The 15,470-nt window shown below is 39.7% G+C and overlaps 1 long non-coding RNA gene across 1 annotated transcript in view; it reads left to right on the top strand.

The window, feature by feature from the left end:
• The window catches only part of LOC128852130 (uncharacterized), a 53,523-nt gene that overhangs the window by 12,571 nt on the left and 25,482 nt on the right, over positions 1 to 15,470 (top strand). Inside the window, exons 3-5 of the long non-coding RNA XR_008449777.1 lie at positions 149 to 251; positions 668 to 747; positions 1,783 to 1,930. This is a non-coding gene — a long non-coding RNA (uncharacterized LOC128852130). The remainder of the gene's footprint in view (positions 1 to 148; positions 252 to 667; positions 748 to 1,782; positions 1,931 to 15,470) is intronic.

Consider the following 15,470-nt stretch of genomic DNA (forward strand, 5'->3'; position numbering starts at 1 on the left):
AACATTTGTTATAACTTTACTAGGAAACAATTGCTCTAATTAGATGGCAGTCTTTCAGTACCCACGCAGCCTTACTCGTATTATTAATATTTTATGCTAACTGGGACCCATCATGCATTCTTTAAGATTCATTTTTTGCGCTTCACAGGTTACAGACAGTCTTCATTTTCTGTGTCTGTAGAAGAATTAATTGAGGTCTTTATCAAACATTTTACAAAAGAAATCGGGACTATTATTTTTCCTATAGAAAGGTAAAGATTATGATTTACCCACTGCTGGGACATTTACTTATAGCACAAATGCTGGAAAAGATAGAAAATTGCCTTGAAAATTGCTTTGAATCATATATACAATAAATCCTATATTTGTGAGTGTTTAAGGGAGGGAGGCGGCAATATATTTATTTTGCAGCTAGGTTTATATGCATTCTACCATACACAGGTTAGGTTTGGAAGGTCAGCGAGTATGATTCCTCATTTCAAATTCAAGGCAGTAAAATTACCCATCTACCTCTGGCCTACATTTTCAGTAGTTTATGCCCAGCTTTCCTTCATCGGTTGTTTCAAGATGGCATTTTTAAATGGATTTTAGTTCTTGCCAAGCACCTGCTCACACATGGGGTCACCACTAAAATGAACTCTGCTGTGAAAATGCATTTTTTGCACAGATGTTGCTGTCTGGATTTCCTTTGGTAAGAAGTGGACTGAGAGATTGATTTCATCAGTTTGGTACTGAGTGCTGGCACAGGTGAGGGTTCCCTGGCATTATAACAAGAATTGTCTTCTCTTTTTGAGAGTCTAACATATAGGGTTTGATGTTGCAATGGAAAGTACACCTTCAATGATCACTTTTTAGTCAAGGAAAAACTCAACATCAAAACATTAATTTTTGCTACTTGATCACAGTTTTCAAGTGTGACAATTAAGAGTATTTTAAACACACTTTCCACAAATTTGCAGAGCTAGGGTTTCCCTGCTTTACTTCTGACATTGAGACAAAATGAGAAGCTTAAGAAAGTGAAAGTTAATCAGAGTTTACAATTGCTACACCTTGTCCTGACACCCTTATTGCAGGAGGGGGTCAGCAGACCCTTCGTGGACACAAAGTATCGGTCATGGTTATTCACTTACCCAAATTCTTGCTCTATAAATAAGAGAAGAGGGCAGGGGAGAGGAAGTGGGGGCAAAACCTTGCTAGAAAAGAGGGCTGTCAGTTAAAATCACAGAGCAGATATGTAGAAAACAGCTCAGACTTTCATACTAAATTTTTCCATCAAGCTACAAGTAGACAGTTGTTTAGAATAATATTCTGCTGTGTGGGCTTGCTAACCCTCAAAGACTCTCCCTTTCTCTTGGTTCCTACTTGCTCTGCTTTTGTCTTTCTTATCAGCGTTTTGTGTTGACTTATAATTCCCTCCACCTTTCTCCATCTTTCTTATTAGGTCTTTTAAAGTGTTTTTCCCCTTTACTACTTCAGAGGAAAATCAGGTTGGACTTTGCTTTGGCTAGTTCTTTTTATTCTTAAAGATAATTTGTCTTTCATCTTCCATCTCCTTTGGAGGGGAGTTTTTTTAAAAAAAATTTGTCTTTCTTCAGCTTTTTTTTTTCCTTCCTTTTGCAGATTGGTATTTTGCTCAGATTTCTTTTTATTGTTGCACAATTAAAATGCTCTATGAGGCCTCTGACCTTTATCTATCAGAAAAAATCAGAGAAAAATTGAGAAAAGAGGAACTCACTAAGAGGGAAAATATCAATACATTATATGCACCACACTTATTTGTAGGAACTGAGGTGGTCCTGCACTATCTGTATTATTGAAGCATCTATGAACTTTACCACAATCAAGGGCCCATTGTGCTTCATGAAAGACCATCTTTGCCTTGAAGAGTCTGCACTCCAAGCAAACAAGATGTATAACCATTGGAAGAAAGGTAGGACTGCTACCTGTCTCATACAAATAGAGAATTCATATTAAAGACTAGCTTTTCCAAAGACCTCATCTTCCATTTAAGAAGTGAAATAAGTCCAGTTTCCTCTAGTCTTGCTTTTGTCTTCATCCCTCATCCCGATATGTTCTTTGGTGGCTGTAGGCCTTCAGAGACCACTAACATATGCAATTGAGTGAAAGTCATGCGAGAAGAATTACTTTAAAGACTAGATTTTCCTAAGGACATTGGACACGAGGCAGTGAACTAAGCTGGAAAATCTAGTCATAAATGTCACAGGATGAATTGAACACTTCTGAATTTGTGGATTACTGCTTGCAGAGCAAAGCAGAACAACAGCCCCAGTGATTCACAGGGTCCTCTCACCAGGGACCCATCTTTCTTTCTGATACTTTGTTAATTAGAGAGACTGTGCTCACTTGGGAAAGGATGTACTGCAGGATTTATATTTTTGCCAGTTTGCTGTAAGAAGTTTGTTTCTTATGTATTTAAAGGGCCTGAGAGCAGAAGGAGAGAAGGAGGAAAGGACAGTGGGAAGGAAAGAAAGTGGGAAGATCCAGCCAGAGAACCAAGCAATAAAATGTAACAGCACTGAAATAAGTCTTCTAAATCTTCACTGCAACTACCAGAATAAATCTAAACAGGTCTCATATGAAGATGTTTTCCCTTCATACTTCTCCATGACTCCATGGTGGCATTCCTGATTCTCAGTCATGTAAATGAAATTAAGGAAAATAATATGGAAGAAAGTTTGTTGAAAACTTTTTGTTGAAAACATCTTTCTACAACTAACGTTATAGAAGTTTTAGGATCATAGGCAGACCTGATAAATCCAGAGTTTGACAAAGTTCCTTGAAGAAATCATTTTCTGTTGTCTCTGTTCAAGTAATGAAGGAGCTTCAATTAGGAGGGGGAAAAAGCCAATTTAAAACTGAGGATTTTGCATGAATCACAATGTGTCTCTGATTCAGTGTATTTATCATGTTTCACTTGAGTAAACATGCTGTTGATTAGAATCCCAGCCAAATTATCAGACAGCATGCTTGATGTCTGTTTGTATGTTGAATTCACACCTTATTTTATTTAAAGACAAAAGCGATGTTATGGGATTTACCAGTATCCGTTTCTTGCTGCATAAGTTGTCCAGGTGTTAGCATCCCTGCAACACATACGTGCTGAGTAGGTCACTACCAGCTGTTGAAGGCAGTGATTTGTTTGGCAAAGCTAGTCTTTAGCAAAACGGATTTGTTAAAATCTCTGTCTTCGAATCATTCCAGTCAAAAACGCAATTTGTAAATGTTGCTGTGTAGCTTTCAAACATATTTGGAAAAAAAAAAACTTCACTCTTTCTGCCACATAACATTTCATTAGTGTAAGGGATAAACGTGAGAGCAGAAAATTTCACATAATAAAGGCTAGAACAAAGGACAACATTTTTATATCCCCCAGGACCAGATTTTCAAATATCTCCAGGCTCCTACAGATGCAAACAGACACTTTCTGGAATTTCCTGAGGTGTCCAAAGTACAATGGGAAAAAAATAACTTATAATTGGGCTATTAGTTATTTTTATAACACACACATAGAAGATGATTTGCAAATGGTGATGTCTGTAAAAGAGGAAAGTAGTCTGATTTATATATGTTTTCCTATCTATGTGGATATTCTTTGCAATGAGGTTTTAGTTTGTCTTCTTTAAATGTTGGTAGGAGTAATCCAACATCAAATACAACTAAATACGTCACACCATGGCAAGTTACTCCTTCACTGGAAACAGGTAGACTCTCCTGAAGGGATTCAGGCTACTGTTTTGGTTATCCAACTCAAAGCAAGACAAATAGCCTTATAAAAAACCCTTCAGTTTACTCTTCCCAGAGATGACTGACTTGGGTCAAACACTTACCTCTTACATGGCTAAAGTTCAGTCAGAGATCCTGAGTATAACAGTTTCAACTGAGTGTTAAAGCAATCTCTTCCCCACCAACTCCTTTCAGATAACACAACTGCACTCACAACTGTTATTCTAGACCACACTTAATCCATGTTAGCAATACTTTATAATATTTCATTTCTCAGTAGCAGCCAAACAGAGGACCAAAAAAGGACTGACAGATTCTTCTGTTACATTAAAGAACAAACAAATAAAAAGAAATTAATGGGGTTCTACATTTATGTCCTATACGAGGACAGGCTGAGAGAGTTCAGGTTGTTCAGCGTGGAGAAGAGAAGGCTCTGAGGAGATCGTATAGTGACCTTCCAGTACCTGAAGGGGCTACAAGAAAGCTGGGAAGGGGCTGTTTACAAAGGCCTGTGGTGATAGAACGAGGGACAATGGGTATAAACTGGACAAGGGAAGATTTAGATTAGACATAAGGAAGAATTTCTTCACTATGAATGTGGTGAGACACTGGCCCAGGTTGCCCAGCGCAATTGTGGCTGCCCCATCCCTGGAGGTGTTCAAGGCCAGGTTGGATGGAGCCTTGGGCAGCCTGATCCAGTGGGAGGTGTCCCTGCCCATGGCAGGGAGGTTGGAACTGCATGATCTTTAAGGTCCCTTCCAACCCAAATTATTCTATGATTCTATGACTCGATGAGTCGATGATTCAATGATTCTATGATTTATTTTCTTAATTTTTGCATTTTTAAATTATGATGGGTGAAAATACTTTAAAATAGAACTAACTAAAAATGAACATTGCAACCCAATTACTCATTTTCAAATAGGATTTTAGAAAAAAATAAACATTTTTCTCATCATTATTAAAAAGAATGCGTCACTGCAATTCCTAGAAGCAGAAATCAGAGCCTCATTTTGCAAACTTTTCTACCAACTTGGAGATTCCAAGTCCTCAAAATTTTAGACCAGAATCAGAAATCATAACAGTTTATTTCCTTTTAAAACTGAAGAATAAAATGAGGTTCCACCTGGGTACATTAAAAATATGGAGTGAGTCCTAATGTGTTTAAGGAAGTGGATGGCATAACAAATTTGTAGCAGAGAACCCATCTATTTCAGACAGATATTGGCTTACCTGCAGCAGGAGAACCATCCTCCCTCCCTGGTCCTGACTGAATTAAAATATAAAATCTTCAACGAAACATAGAATCATAGAATAGTTTGGATAGGAAAGGACCTTAAATATCATCCAGTTCCTACCCCACTGCAGGAACACTTTCCACTTTCTTTTTTTTTTTCAATTGATACCCACAGAGTATTTCAAGAACTCTATGAATAATTAAGAAGAAATTTCTAATCTTTATCTCCTCCATATTGAGATAACTGGCCTTGATTTCTTACCCTGAAATAAGACTTGAGGAATCGGTCTCTCAAATTAAACAGTTACTCAATACTTTGTATTTGTCTATGCAGCTGGCATGAAATGCAGCTTGAGCTCATGTGTTTATAGATGGGAAGTCACTAAATCTAATTTTTTTCCTCTCTAATTGCTTTTTGTGCCATCAGCTATGAAAAAGTGACCCATAGAAACTTAATGCTTCTGCCTGCATTACCTCATCTCCCATGTGTACGCACACTCCCTGCTAACTGCCTCCTTGTCAAATCCAGTGATTAACTACTCCTTGTATAAGAGCAATCTGCTGCCATTCCTTTATTTTCCCAGTTATATTTACCAGGAGCTTGGTTGTAACCTTCCAGACTACCATTAGTGAGAAGCAGCACATGTTTCTAGAGGATGAATTTGGCAACTAGGACCCAAGCATCCTTTATGTCTGAAAAACAGAGATTTGAGATGAAAGTTGGATCATGAGGTTAGAGCACTAGATTTAGATAAACGGATTATAATCTGTGCCTTCAGGTAAGTCGCTCACGTGGCATTTACCTCTTTAAAGACATGTAAATAACCAGTGCTACTCTAGACCCTCTAGAGAGAGGCACTTGGCTTCCACCAGTCTTTAGGACGCTCTATCTGCCAATCCTACTGGGTATCTCTTACATGCAGGATCATCTCAAATAGCATCAACTTCACCCTTAACTCCATTCCTTCCCTATAAAATGGACAAATAAGGCTTATTCTGTCCACTATGTTATTAAGGCTGGGAAGCCCTCTGTACAAGAACTGTAGCTATTAACGTACAACTTGACACAATACTGCCTAATCTCTGTTGGCATGTCCAGGTAACACTGTAAGAATTCAGGAAAACCAAAGTTTTCTTTGTTGCTTTTCTGCATATTGATGTAGTAGTTTGTGCTGGTGTCACTGTTGTTATGTGTGATATTGTAGGCATAAGCTTGATATAAACTTCTCAAGCAATAACATCACCCTTTATATTTTTTTTAATGTAATCATGAAATAGAAAAAAACATTCAGCAAGTCAACAGAGAGCAGAAAGACAGGAGGAGGGTCTTTGTAGATACAGGCAAGATGTGCCCTGGGATGGTTGGGGACATACAACAGTGATGCAGGAAGGTAACCCCTCTTAGCAGGCTCACACATGCCAGAACCACCACTGACCTAGCAGATGAAGCAGTAACTTTTTGCAGCAGCTGTTAGTGCCCAGGTAGCAACTCACACATAACATAAATTGAATCCTGTGGGATAAAAAAAGTCTTGCTGCAATTATTACTAAATTATAACGAACAGATTAGAAAAGACACAGTGTGGCCATTCCTTTTAATGACTACAAAACATACTGTTTTTTTCATACACCATAAATAGGAAGAGGCAGACCTTTGCTGCTTTTTAATGCTTTCTTAAGTCTCTTGCTTTCCACAAGGGGTTCTACCCGCCAGACTAAGGAGACTCCATATTCCTCATTTTCCAAATTGCATTCCAGTTGCACACAAGATTATTCACCAGTCCTGCAAGTTACTAGTCTAAAATTGTTTCTGCAATTTTGGCTCTCCTATGTGCCAGAAAGAAAACCAAATGAATCAGCATATGATGAAATCCCTCTTGTTTTCATAAACCACAAATGCATAACCTGTTCACAGCACATACGCATTATGAGAAAGAAAATCTTTACGTTATTCCACATTGTTTGAGGTTGGTGTATGGATACCCATACTGGCCTTTTAAAAAAAAAACATAATACATCTGTCTTTGGAGGACCCTAAGGGACTATTATTAGCTACTTTTTCTCCAGCCAGTTATTTTTTAATATCACTGAAAATGTATCACCTCAAAGATGTGCAGGATGGGTCTAAAGAGACATTATGACTCTCTACAACTACCTGAAAGGAGGTTGTGGAGAGGAGGGAGCTGGGCTCTTCTCCCAGGTGACTGAGGACAGGACAAGAGGGAATGGCCTGAAGCTCCACCAGGGGAGGTTCAGGCTGGATATCAGAAAAAAATTCTTCACAGAAAGAGTCATCGGGCACTGGAACAGCTGCCCAGGGAGGGAGTCGAGTCACCTTCCCTGGAGGTGTTTAAGGAAAGGGTGGATGAAGTGCTTAGGGACATGGTTTAGGGAGTGTTAGGAATGGTTGGACTCGATGATCCAGTGGGTCCTTTCCAACCTGGTGATTCTGTGATTCTATGATTCTAAATTGCAATCAAACAACTTTAGCAGAGACAATCACTTCTGCAGTTAGCAAAGGGCTCACTAAGGGCATGGTTGTATCAGGTTTACAGTGATACTAAACATTTAGTGTAGACAGTCCTTTTGGCCCTTGAATTGCTCACCCGTGATGGAGAAAGTTTGCTTCTGGCCATTTCAGGACTGTGATAACCAACATTTCAGCTCCATTGTCACTAAAGGATGAAATGGTAGGCAGGAAAACAGACTGAATCCAAGAAAAACTGGGCTTGTTGTGGCTTTTTGATACCATGTCTCCTGCCCAATCATTCATATTTATATGTCAGGTTGCAGAACATTTGTTAAACCCACCAGTGCTGGACATAGCTGATTGGTGGAAAAGGTCCTGGAAAAATGACCTGGAAAATTCACACTTTTTTTTCCTCTGTAGCCACAGCAACCTCCTGTGCTCTGATAGTCATGAGAGTCACATATGCTGTCTGGATCAGAGCGTGCTCTTCCAGCCCCTGGACTGGCTGCTGCTGATTTACACTGCCCTGGGGCTGTCTCTTCAGGAAGGGTTTAATTTAAATCAGTAACCTGCGTAAAAGTGCCAAACAGCCTTGTCTTTCCTAGGATTTTATCACAATGTAATGATGCCAAGTTAATTCAAGTCAAGAACAAGTATTATTTTTTCCTTTTCTTTCTGAAGTGAAAAGGAAAGTCAGATCACAAAGATGACTTTTAAAGCAGCATTGTTTTCAAAGCAAGCTTAAAGAGAACTGTGGCAATCTATCAGCCAGACTTTATTGTGCAGTACGTTAATTTCCCATTCCCACTTCATTTCATGTTTAGCGCTGTAATTTGTACATCTCAGAACTTCTACTGTAAAAGCTCAGACAATCTCAAAAAAGAAAAAAAAGGAAGGAAGAAAAAAGAGACCCTAAAGCAAGCTAGGAATAAAAAGCCACAACAAAAAGTAGAAGTGTCTGGACTTATCTGGAATATCAATGTGTCCTCAACAAAGGCTCTTTGTGAGAAAGACCCATCTGATCTGCATTGCCAGTGCTCTTAATTTTGCAAACTTTTCCCATCTACTTAACTGTTCTCTGCATTAAATCACGCTTTTATATTTTAAATAATTATATATAAATTAATTATCTGCTTTATCCCTTTAAAGTGATCTGTAGAAATGCAAAAATGATGGCTCTTTTGTAACTGTGAAGAATTTGCATACACAAGCCGTAGGAGTCCCCGACGCGTTGTTCAAAAATTAAACAACATGTATTCATCAGACAATGGACTACTCTTATACAGTAAGAGAATATTCAATCAGCTGAAACAGATGCTTAGAGAAAATGTCATTCTTGAGGCAATAGTATGTTACTGACAGGTGCATGAAAGAGTCTTAACTGGAGAGAGTAAAGATATAAAATCAAATGCAAAAGCCCTTCTATTTTTTTTTTCCTAATGGAAATGAAAAACAACATTTCTAATGGGGAACCACAGCCATTTTTGCAGCTGATGTCAGTTTTAATTGTTTTAATGTGTAATTTAAATACCATAGAGGAGGACAACAGTGCTGGGGAACCACATATCTCATGGAGTAAGGTATTCCCACTCTCGAGTGTCTTATACCAGCCAGGGGTTGGAAGGGGACCTCAAAAGTAACTACATGGGAAGAATAACTAAAAAGGGAAGGAACATTCCTGTATGCTATTCCATACCACTCCACATAAAGGAAAACAGCTGTTGTGCTCCTCACATTTTATATATGGTTCATTTGGGGAGTGTTGTGGAGGAAAGGTTTAAAATCTACGAGTATTTCATATGACAAAACAGAGCTTTTCAAAGATAGGGATATTCTCTGTTCAGTAGCCTTTGGAGGGAGGGAAAAACATCTGATGACTGAAGTGTGTCCTGCGAGGACAGGCTGAGGATGTTGGGGTTGTTTAACCTGAAGAAATGAAGGCTCCAGGGAGACCTTAGAGCAGCTTCCAGGACTGAATACAGGAAAGGTGGGGAGGGGCTTTTGATCAGAGTGCAGGGACGGGATGAGGGGGAACCGTTTTAATCAGAAAGAAGGGAGACTGAGATTAAATATTAGGAAGAATTCTTTTCCTGTGGGGGTGGTGAGGCACAGGAACAGACAGTCTGGAGAAGTCATGGCTGCCCCATCCCTGGAGGTGTTCAAAGCCAGGTTGGATGGGGCTTGATGGAGTGGAAGATGTCCCTGCCCACAGCCGGGGGGTTGGAACTGGATGATTTCTAAGGTCCCTTCCAACCCAAGCCGTCCTATGATTTTGTAATTCTAAGTGTAAGCTGGGCAAATGAGCTACTCAGGTTTTAACTTAACCGTGAACTTCCTAGCTAAGTGATAAATTATCAGAAGCAACTGAAGCAAGTGCATTATTGGTTTCTGGTTTTGCTTTTAAAAGATGTGAACAGGTTTTCTGCATGTGTTGGAACCTCTACCCAAGCATCACACCTTTTTAAGTCCTTCTCACAGCTGTGCAATTAATCTGGGTGGTACCTGTAGGGTAAAACTCAGGACACAGAGAAATATGAATAAATGAGACAGATCAGATTTCAGAAAGGAGACAAGAGACTTCCAGAAAAATAATTACCAGCATTTTCAAAGAGGAAAGCATTTTGTCAGAAAATATCTGACCAGTTTTACGCAGCGAGAGCACAAATTAATACCAAAGCTTCTGCCAAGGGGCAGAGAAGGGGAGACGACTGTCAGTGACGTTCACTTGCTTTCAGTTTGGTTTTTTTTTTTTCCTAATTCCCTCCAGATTATCAAAGGCTTTTTCCAGGGCATGAGGAAAGAAAATTCACACTTGTGTCTTCTCTGATTGCAAGAACTCAGTTGTAGGGAGTCAGCTTTACTGCCTTCAGTGAGTTCCTTTACTTCACAACAGCAGGGCTTGGGTTGGGGGAGGTTAGTGGTTTTCGGGTTTTTTTCTTCTCTTCTTTAATTTTTTTTTTCCTTTCACGCTGTGTCTTACACTTTAAGAATTTCTTGGGTTTAGTCAAAAATGCCTGCTGGTACTTTCGGTGCCTCTCAGTGTCTCCAACAACAATTATCCCAGACCAGCTCCATTCCAGAATCTCATAAAAATATGCTTTGAGATACAGAGACAGTCTCTTTCTCACATACAAGGGTTCTGTCATTCCCTGTCAATTATTTTCTGTGGGAAATTAACTTGCTGCAGGAGATGAGACCAGTCTCGTTGAAGTCATCTGTGCTGAATATTTTCTTGGGGTGGTTTATTTTGGTTCTTTTTGGTAATAGATTCAACAGATCAGCAGTCAAGAATGTACTGTCTTGATTTTTACATGCAATCTGTGAACTAAAAATTATGCACTGGTACTTAGAGATACTTGCCTTTTGTAAACAGGAACTAAGGTTTTTAATGCAGATGTCTTTACCATCTGAAAAACTCAAAATGCTTTTCAAGCTCTCGTTTAAATGCCATGCAGCTCTCACCACTGTTCTGCAACAGATTTGCTTGGAGCTGGGTGATGCTCATACCAAATGCAAATCATTGCACTGACCAAGTCCATGGGCCTCATCTTTAGTTGTACTGCAGCTGTTTTGCAGCTTGTTGTCAGTACAAACTAATCCCAAGGTCACTGTGATCACAGGAGAGCTGTGGCAGCATTCCTAAAAGTCCTCATGGCCAGAGTAATGGTTTCACCCTGGCCAGGACAGAGGATGTGGCTGAGGATAAAGGACTGCTGCTGGAGAAACATGTGTCCCGATTTATCTTGCTCGTACCCAACTCTCAGAACAGATTTTGGGGCAGTTGACATAATTTAAAAGCAAGAACAAAAATTGAGAAGAAGGTTATTTTTTGCTCTCTCCACTGAGCTCACGTATTGTCCACACTTTTTAGTCCCTGTTGGTGTTATTCTGGATATTCTGCATTTGAAACATCCATACTGAAAACTATTTACTTGTAAAGGAGAAAGGAAAGACTCTCATTTAGGTACCAGAGGTGAGCATTTGGTCTTACAAGGTGAAATCTTTCAAATAGTTCCTTGTCCAAAGGACAGATGAGTACCCATGGATGAGTGCCTGTCTTACAGTACTCTAAAACTGCTCACATTTAAACAAACAAGTACTAAAAAAAGATGTTCTGCCAGAGGAGAATCAGAATTTGCCAGCTTTATCTTATAAAATAGTAAAATTTTACACTTTGGAGTGGGTCAAGGCCTAACTCTGTGGGGGTCTTGGACCATGATCACAGCTTCTGGGTGCTTCAAGAGAGAAATTATAATTATCAGTCCTCTGGGCCAAACATATGCTTGGAGCTGGCAGCTTGTTCTTGCTGGAAGAGTGTGTCAGTCAGCAGGGCCACGGCTTTAGAGACCTATCTATACAGTCATTAAGTGACAACACCAGTGTGTTGTCAGAAAGCTGCCATAGGATGCTCTCATCTGGGTGAAAGCATTGAATCTAAGATTCTTTTATCCCTATTCAGAAAACTTTTGTGCATTTTGTCTCCAAAGCTTTGAATCTGTTAGCGGAAGAAACTCTCCAAGTGGTTCAAAAGCACACAGAAATCCTTTTATATTTTTTATTTTTCCCTTTCACATTGGTACAGAAATGCTCTGATCACCCCTTTGCTTGGCTGAGGATAACATCTAAATGTGCGCTCAGGATGTGGCAGCAGCGTCCTGCAACTATTAATGGTTTGCTCTTTGAAAAATACCACCAACCTTATGAAAAACAATCTTTTGACACAGCCTAAAGGAGTAAATTATAGTGCAAAGTTCATGTATGGTATTAGTAGTAGAAACAAAATGATAGAGTCACAAGGCCAGGCTCTCAGCTCACCAGCCCGTTCATCAGCCCACCCTAGGGTTGTGGGGTGAAACCTTCCCCCTGTTGATTCACCGACACAGTGAGATTGCTGTGCAAAAGGGGTCACCTTAGCTGCACACAGCAATTTGAATTTTAGCACTGCCTCTGCCATCCGAGATGACGGCAATGGGGGCCATGGAACTGCCTGATGATATAGATCACAAAAAATATCTTTCCTGATAAAAGGGCTCACTTCTCCTGTCAGGACACCGTCCTCTTGCACTGCGATTGCAGCTCAGCACATGCTGTAATAGGAACAAATACCTCTAAATGGTTTTTCCTTTCCTAACCATGAAGCTACCCCTTTCATTCCTTTTGTCTTTTGCTAATTCTGTTCCTGCTGCTTCGCGGACTGCTCCTGCCTTTATCTTCCTCCATGTACTACCGCCATGACCACTAAATCCTCTCTCAGTCTCCGTAGCGTTGTTGTCACCAACTACTTCTTGTCAACATCACTTGATGTCCTTTGTGCTTCACCCTGTCTTGATTCATTCTACCTGAAATTTGTCAGTATATCTCGGGACAAAGATAAGAGGAAAAAGAATTCTGCCTTTCAATCCTTCTTTATTTAGAAAAAAAGTCTCTCTCGCTACAGGTGCAGCTGTAAAAGGAATTGATTTATGTTGCTGCAACTCTACTGATTCTACCTGAACTTTCTCTAATTTCCATTGGTGTAAGGGAGATTAAAATCCATCTTGTAGTATAGTACCTCACCGCTATAGAATTGCTTTTGACTGGATAAGAGATAGGAGCCATATTTCCAGCCTGAAACATGTTTTCATCATTATCTCATGTGCTCAGTGAAAGACTGCTATTGGAGTTCTCTGCAAATCACCTGGAATACCGATAATCCTTTAGCAGCCCATGAGCAATAAAATGCTGTATGGCTGCAAAGTAATGTTTCTGAGTGCTATGGATACAGTGGCATCACAAAACTTGGGTGCCAGATGCATATCCAGCGTTGAAGTGCAAATGGGTTGTCCTAGCTTGCACAAGGGTTGAACCTGGACCCAAACAGGCAACCCTGCCGTGTGATTCTCTCCCTAATTTGCAGTCAGTATGGCTCTGGGTTACCTTCTTCAAGTGGTTCTTTTAGTAGCAAATGTTTTATTTAAAACTAGGCATACATTTGCAAAGTATAATGTAGCGTCCCAGTTTGTCTTGCCACATATGCTCCATTTATCCTGGAATACGCTTTCTTTGCTCTTCCTCTGACTTGTCTGATAATCATGCAGATTCACAGACCTGGGCAGGGGCAACAGTGTTTTTCTCAACAACCTTGGTCAAAGGAGAGATAGGAAGGGTGCAATAGGTTCGGTCATGGATTTTCTGCTCCATTAGCCTCCAGTTCACACTAGTTAAATTTACAGCCTAAATCCCATTGCTTTCTTAGAATATTCTTTTATACCTCCTTCATCACAGATTCTCCAGCATTTCTCTTTTCAAGAGGAAAAAGTTCTAGTTCGGGCAAAGTTGTCCATCTGTTTCACTGTCTTGCCAGGAGTCTCTGTACTCCTCTCTTCTAACTAGTCAATGACTAAACAAGTCACACAACTATGAACCTTTACCTTACCTAGAGACAACGCTTTTTTTTCTCCATTTCATACCTTCATAGCTTTGCTCACTATCATGACATCAGCTGATCAGAGGTGAACTATTCGGTATTTTTTTGATTCCAAGTCAGGAAAAAAAATTATTTAGTCACATTCACGTTGCAAAATATATGTGTGATTTCCTTATAAGTGTGAGGATGGGTTTGCAATAAAGACAGCAGGATGCCTCAAGCGATATGGTTATGCAGAAGTAATCACACATCTCAGATGGCTGAATTAATTTCATAGTTTCAGACACGCCTAAGGTATGTAATCTCCATTAGATAACGTGTTGTCCCAGCTTCTGAGAAGTTAAAGAATAACTGAACTTCTGGAGGGTGTGATTCCTCACTGGGAGAGAAATGAGCCAGCAAAGAGTGTGGATACTGTATAATTGATTGCAGCATCTCTATCTATGTGAAAGAGAGCAGGAAGGTGAATTCTGCTCCTAAGTCTCACATACAGTCCTGAGCTGAAATTCTTCTGTGCCTAAACAGACATAAGGATTTGAAATAACACCGATAATCTACCCATATAGGGTTCCATCAGGCCCAAATTCCATATCTGTGTCTGATTTTGTTGCTTGCGATTATAAGTATTTTCCTATCAAAAGTAATGTGTTAACGTTCAGTTCTTGCATTCAGTCATTGCTAGCAGGGTTTTCATTTATACAACAAATATTTCAGTGTTAAATGGGCTTACCAAACACCACAAACATTTCTGAGAAGAGAAGTAGATATATTTTCTACAGTCTTGACTGTCAGTATTTGATAGAGAAATTCAGTTCCCAGATTCATTCTGTTAATCTGTGTCATTTCTGTTACTTTATGCAACAGACACACATTCTTTGATTGATTCACTATAAACCACAACAGCTACAGTTCCGTAAGAGGGAAATTCTTACTGCTGGAAAGGACAGAATCTTTCACCTTTATGCATAATTGGTGTGAAGCCTCAAGCTGTGTCTACTCAGAACTGTTATCTTTACCCAGATATTATCTTTATCATTCACTGGGTACTGTGCAAATATCTGACTAAGAGGGAGTTGTGGCCACAGAGTTAAGGCTTGAGACTTTGTAGAATGTAGGAGACAGAAAGAGATATCAAACAATCTAATCAGCCTGAAAAACAGCAGCATGAAAGTCCCTTCCTAGTCATTACTAAGGCTGGGTCTTTTCTCATCGGTGGCTTCACAAAGGGTTTTCAAGCAAAATATGAAGTAGTGAATTTGCTCTAAGAAAAGATTGTGGGTTTTACCTACAGAATTACAGCAAATGGGACCTGAAAGGAGTTGAGGAGGTCATCTAGTTTACCTTCCCATCTCTAGTTAAGGAACCAAGTAGAAAAAAGGAAACAAACAAGTAATGTTTTTAATAGAGAATCATGAACTCCGTAGACTTCATCTCCATGGCCGCACCTCAATAGGTGTAGGAGACCATCAGCAGGGTTGGGAAAGGCTGTTGAGGTCCGTGAAAGTGCACAAGTGCTTTATACTGAATGCTATGCAAGAGATTTCCAGTGAAGGAATGCAAAACGGGGACAAGGTGCCTTATTCCCGTAGATGCTGAACTACAGGAACAGCTAC

This window comes from Cuculus canorus, chromosome 4, assembly GCF_017976375.1.
Source record: "Cuculus canorus isolate bCucCan1 chromosome 4, bCucCan1.pri, whole genome shotgun sequence".
NCBI lineage: Eukaryota > Metazoa > Chordata > Aves > Cuculiformes > Cuculidae > Cuculus > Cuculus canorus.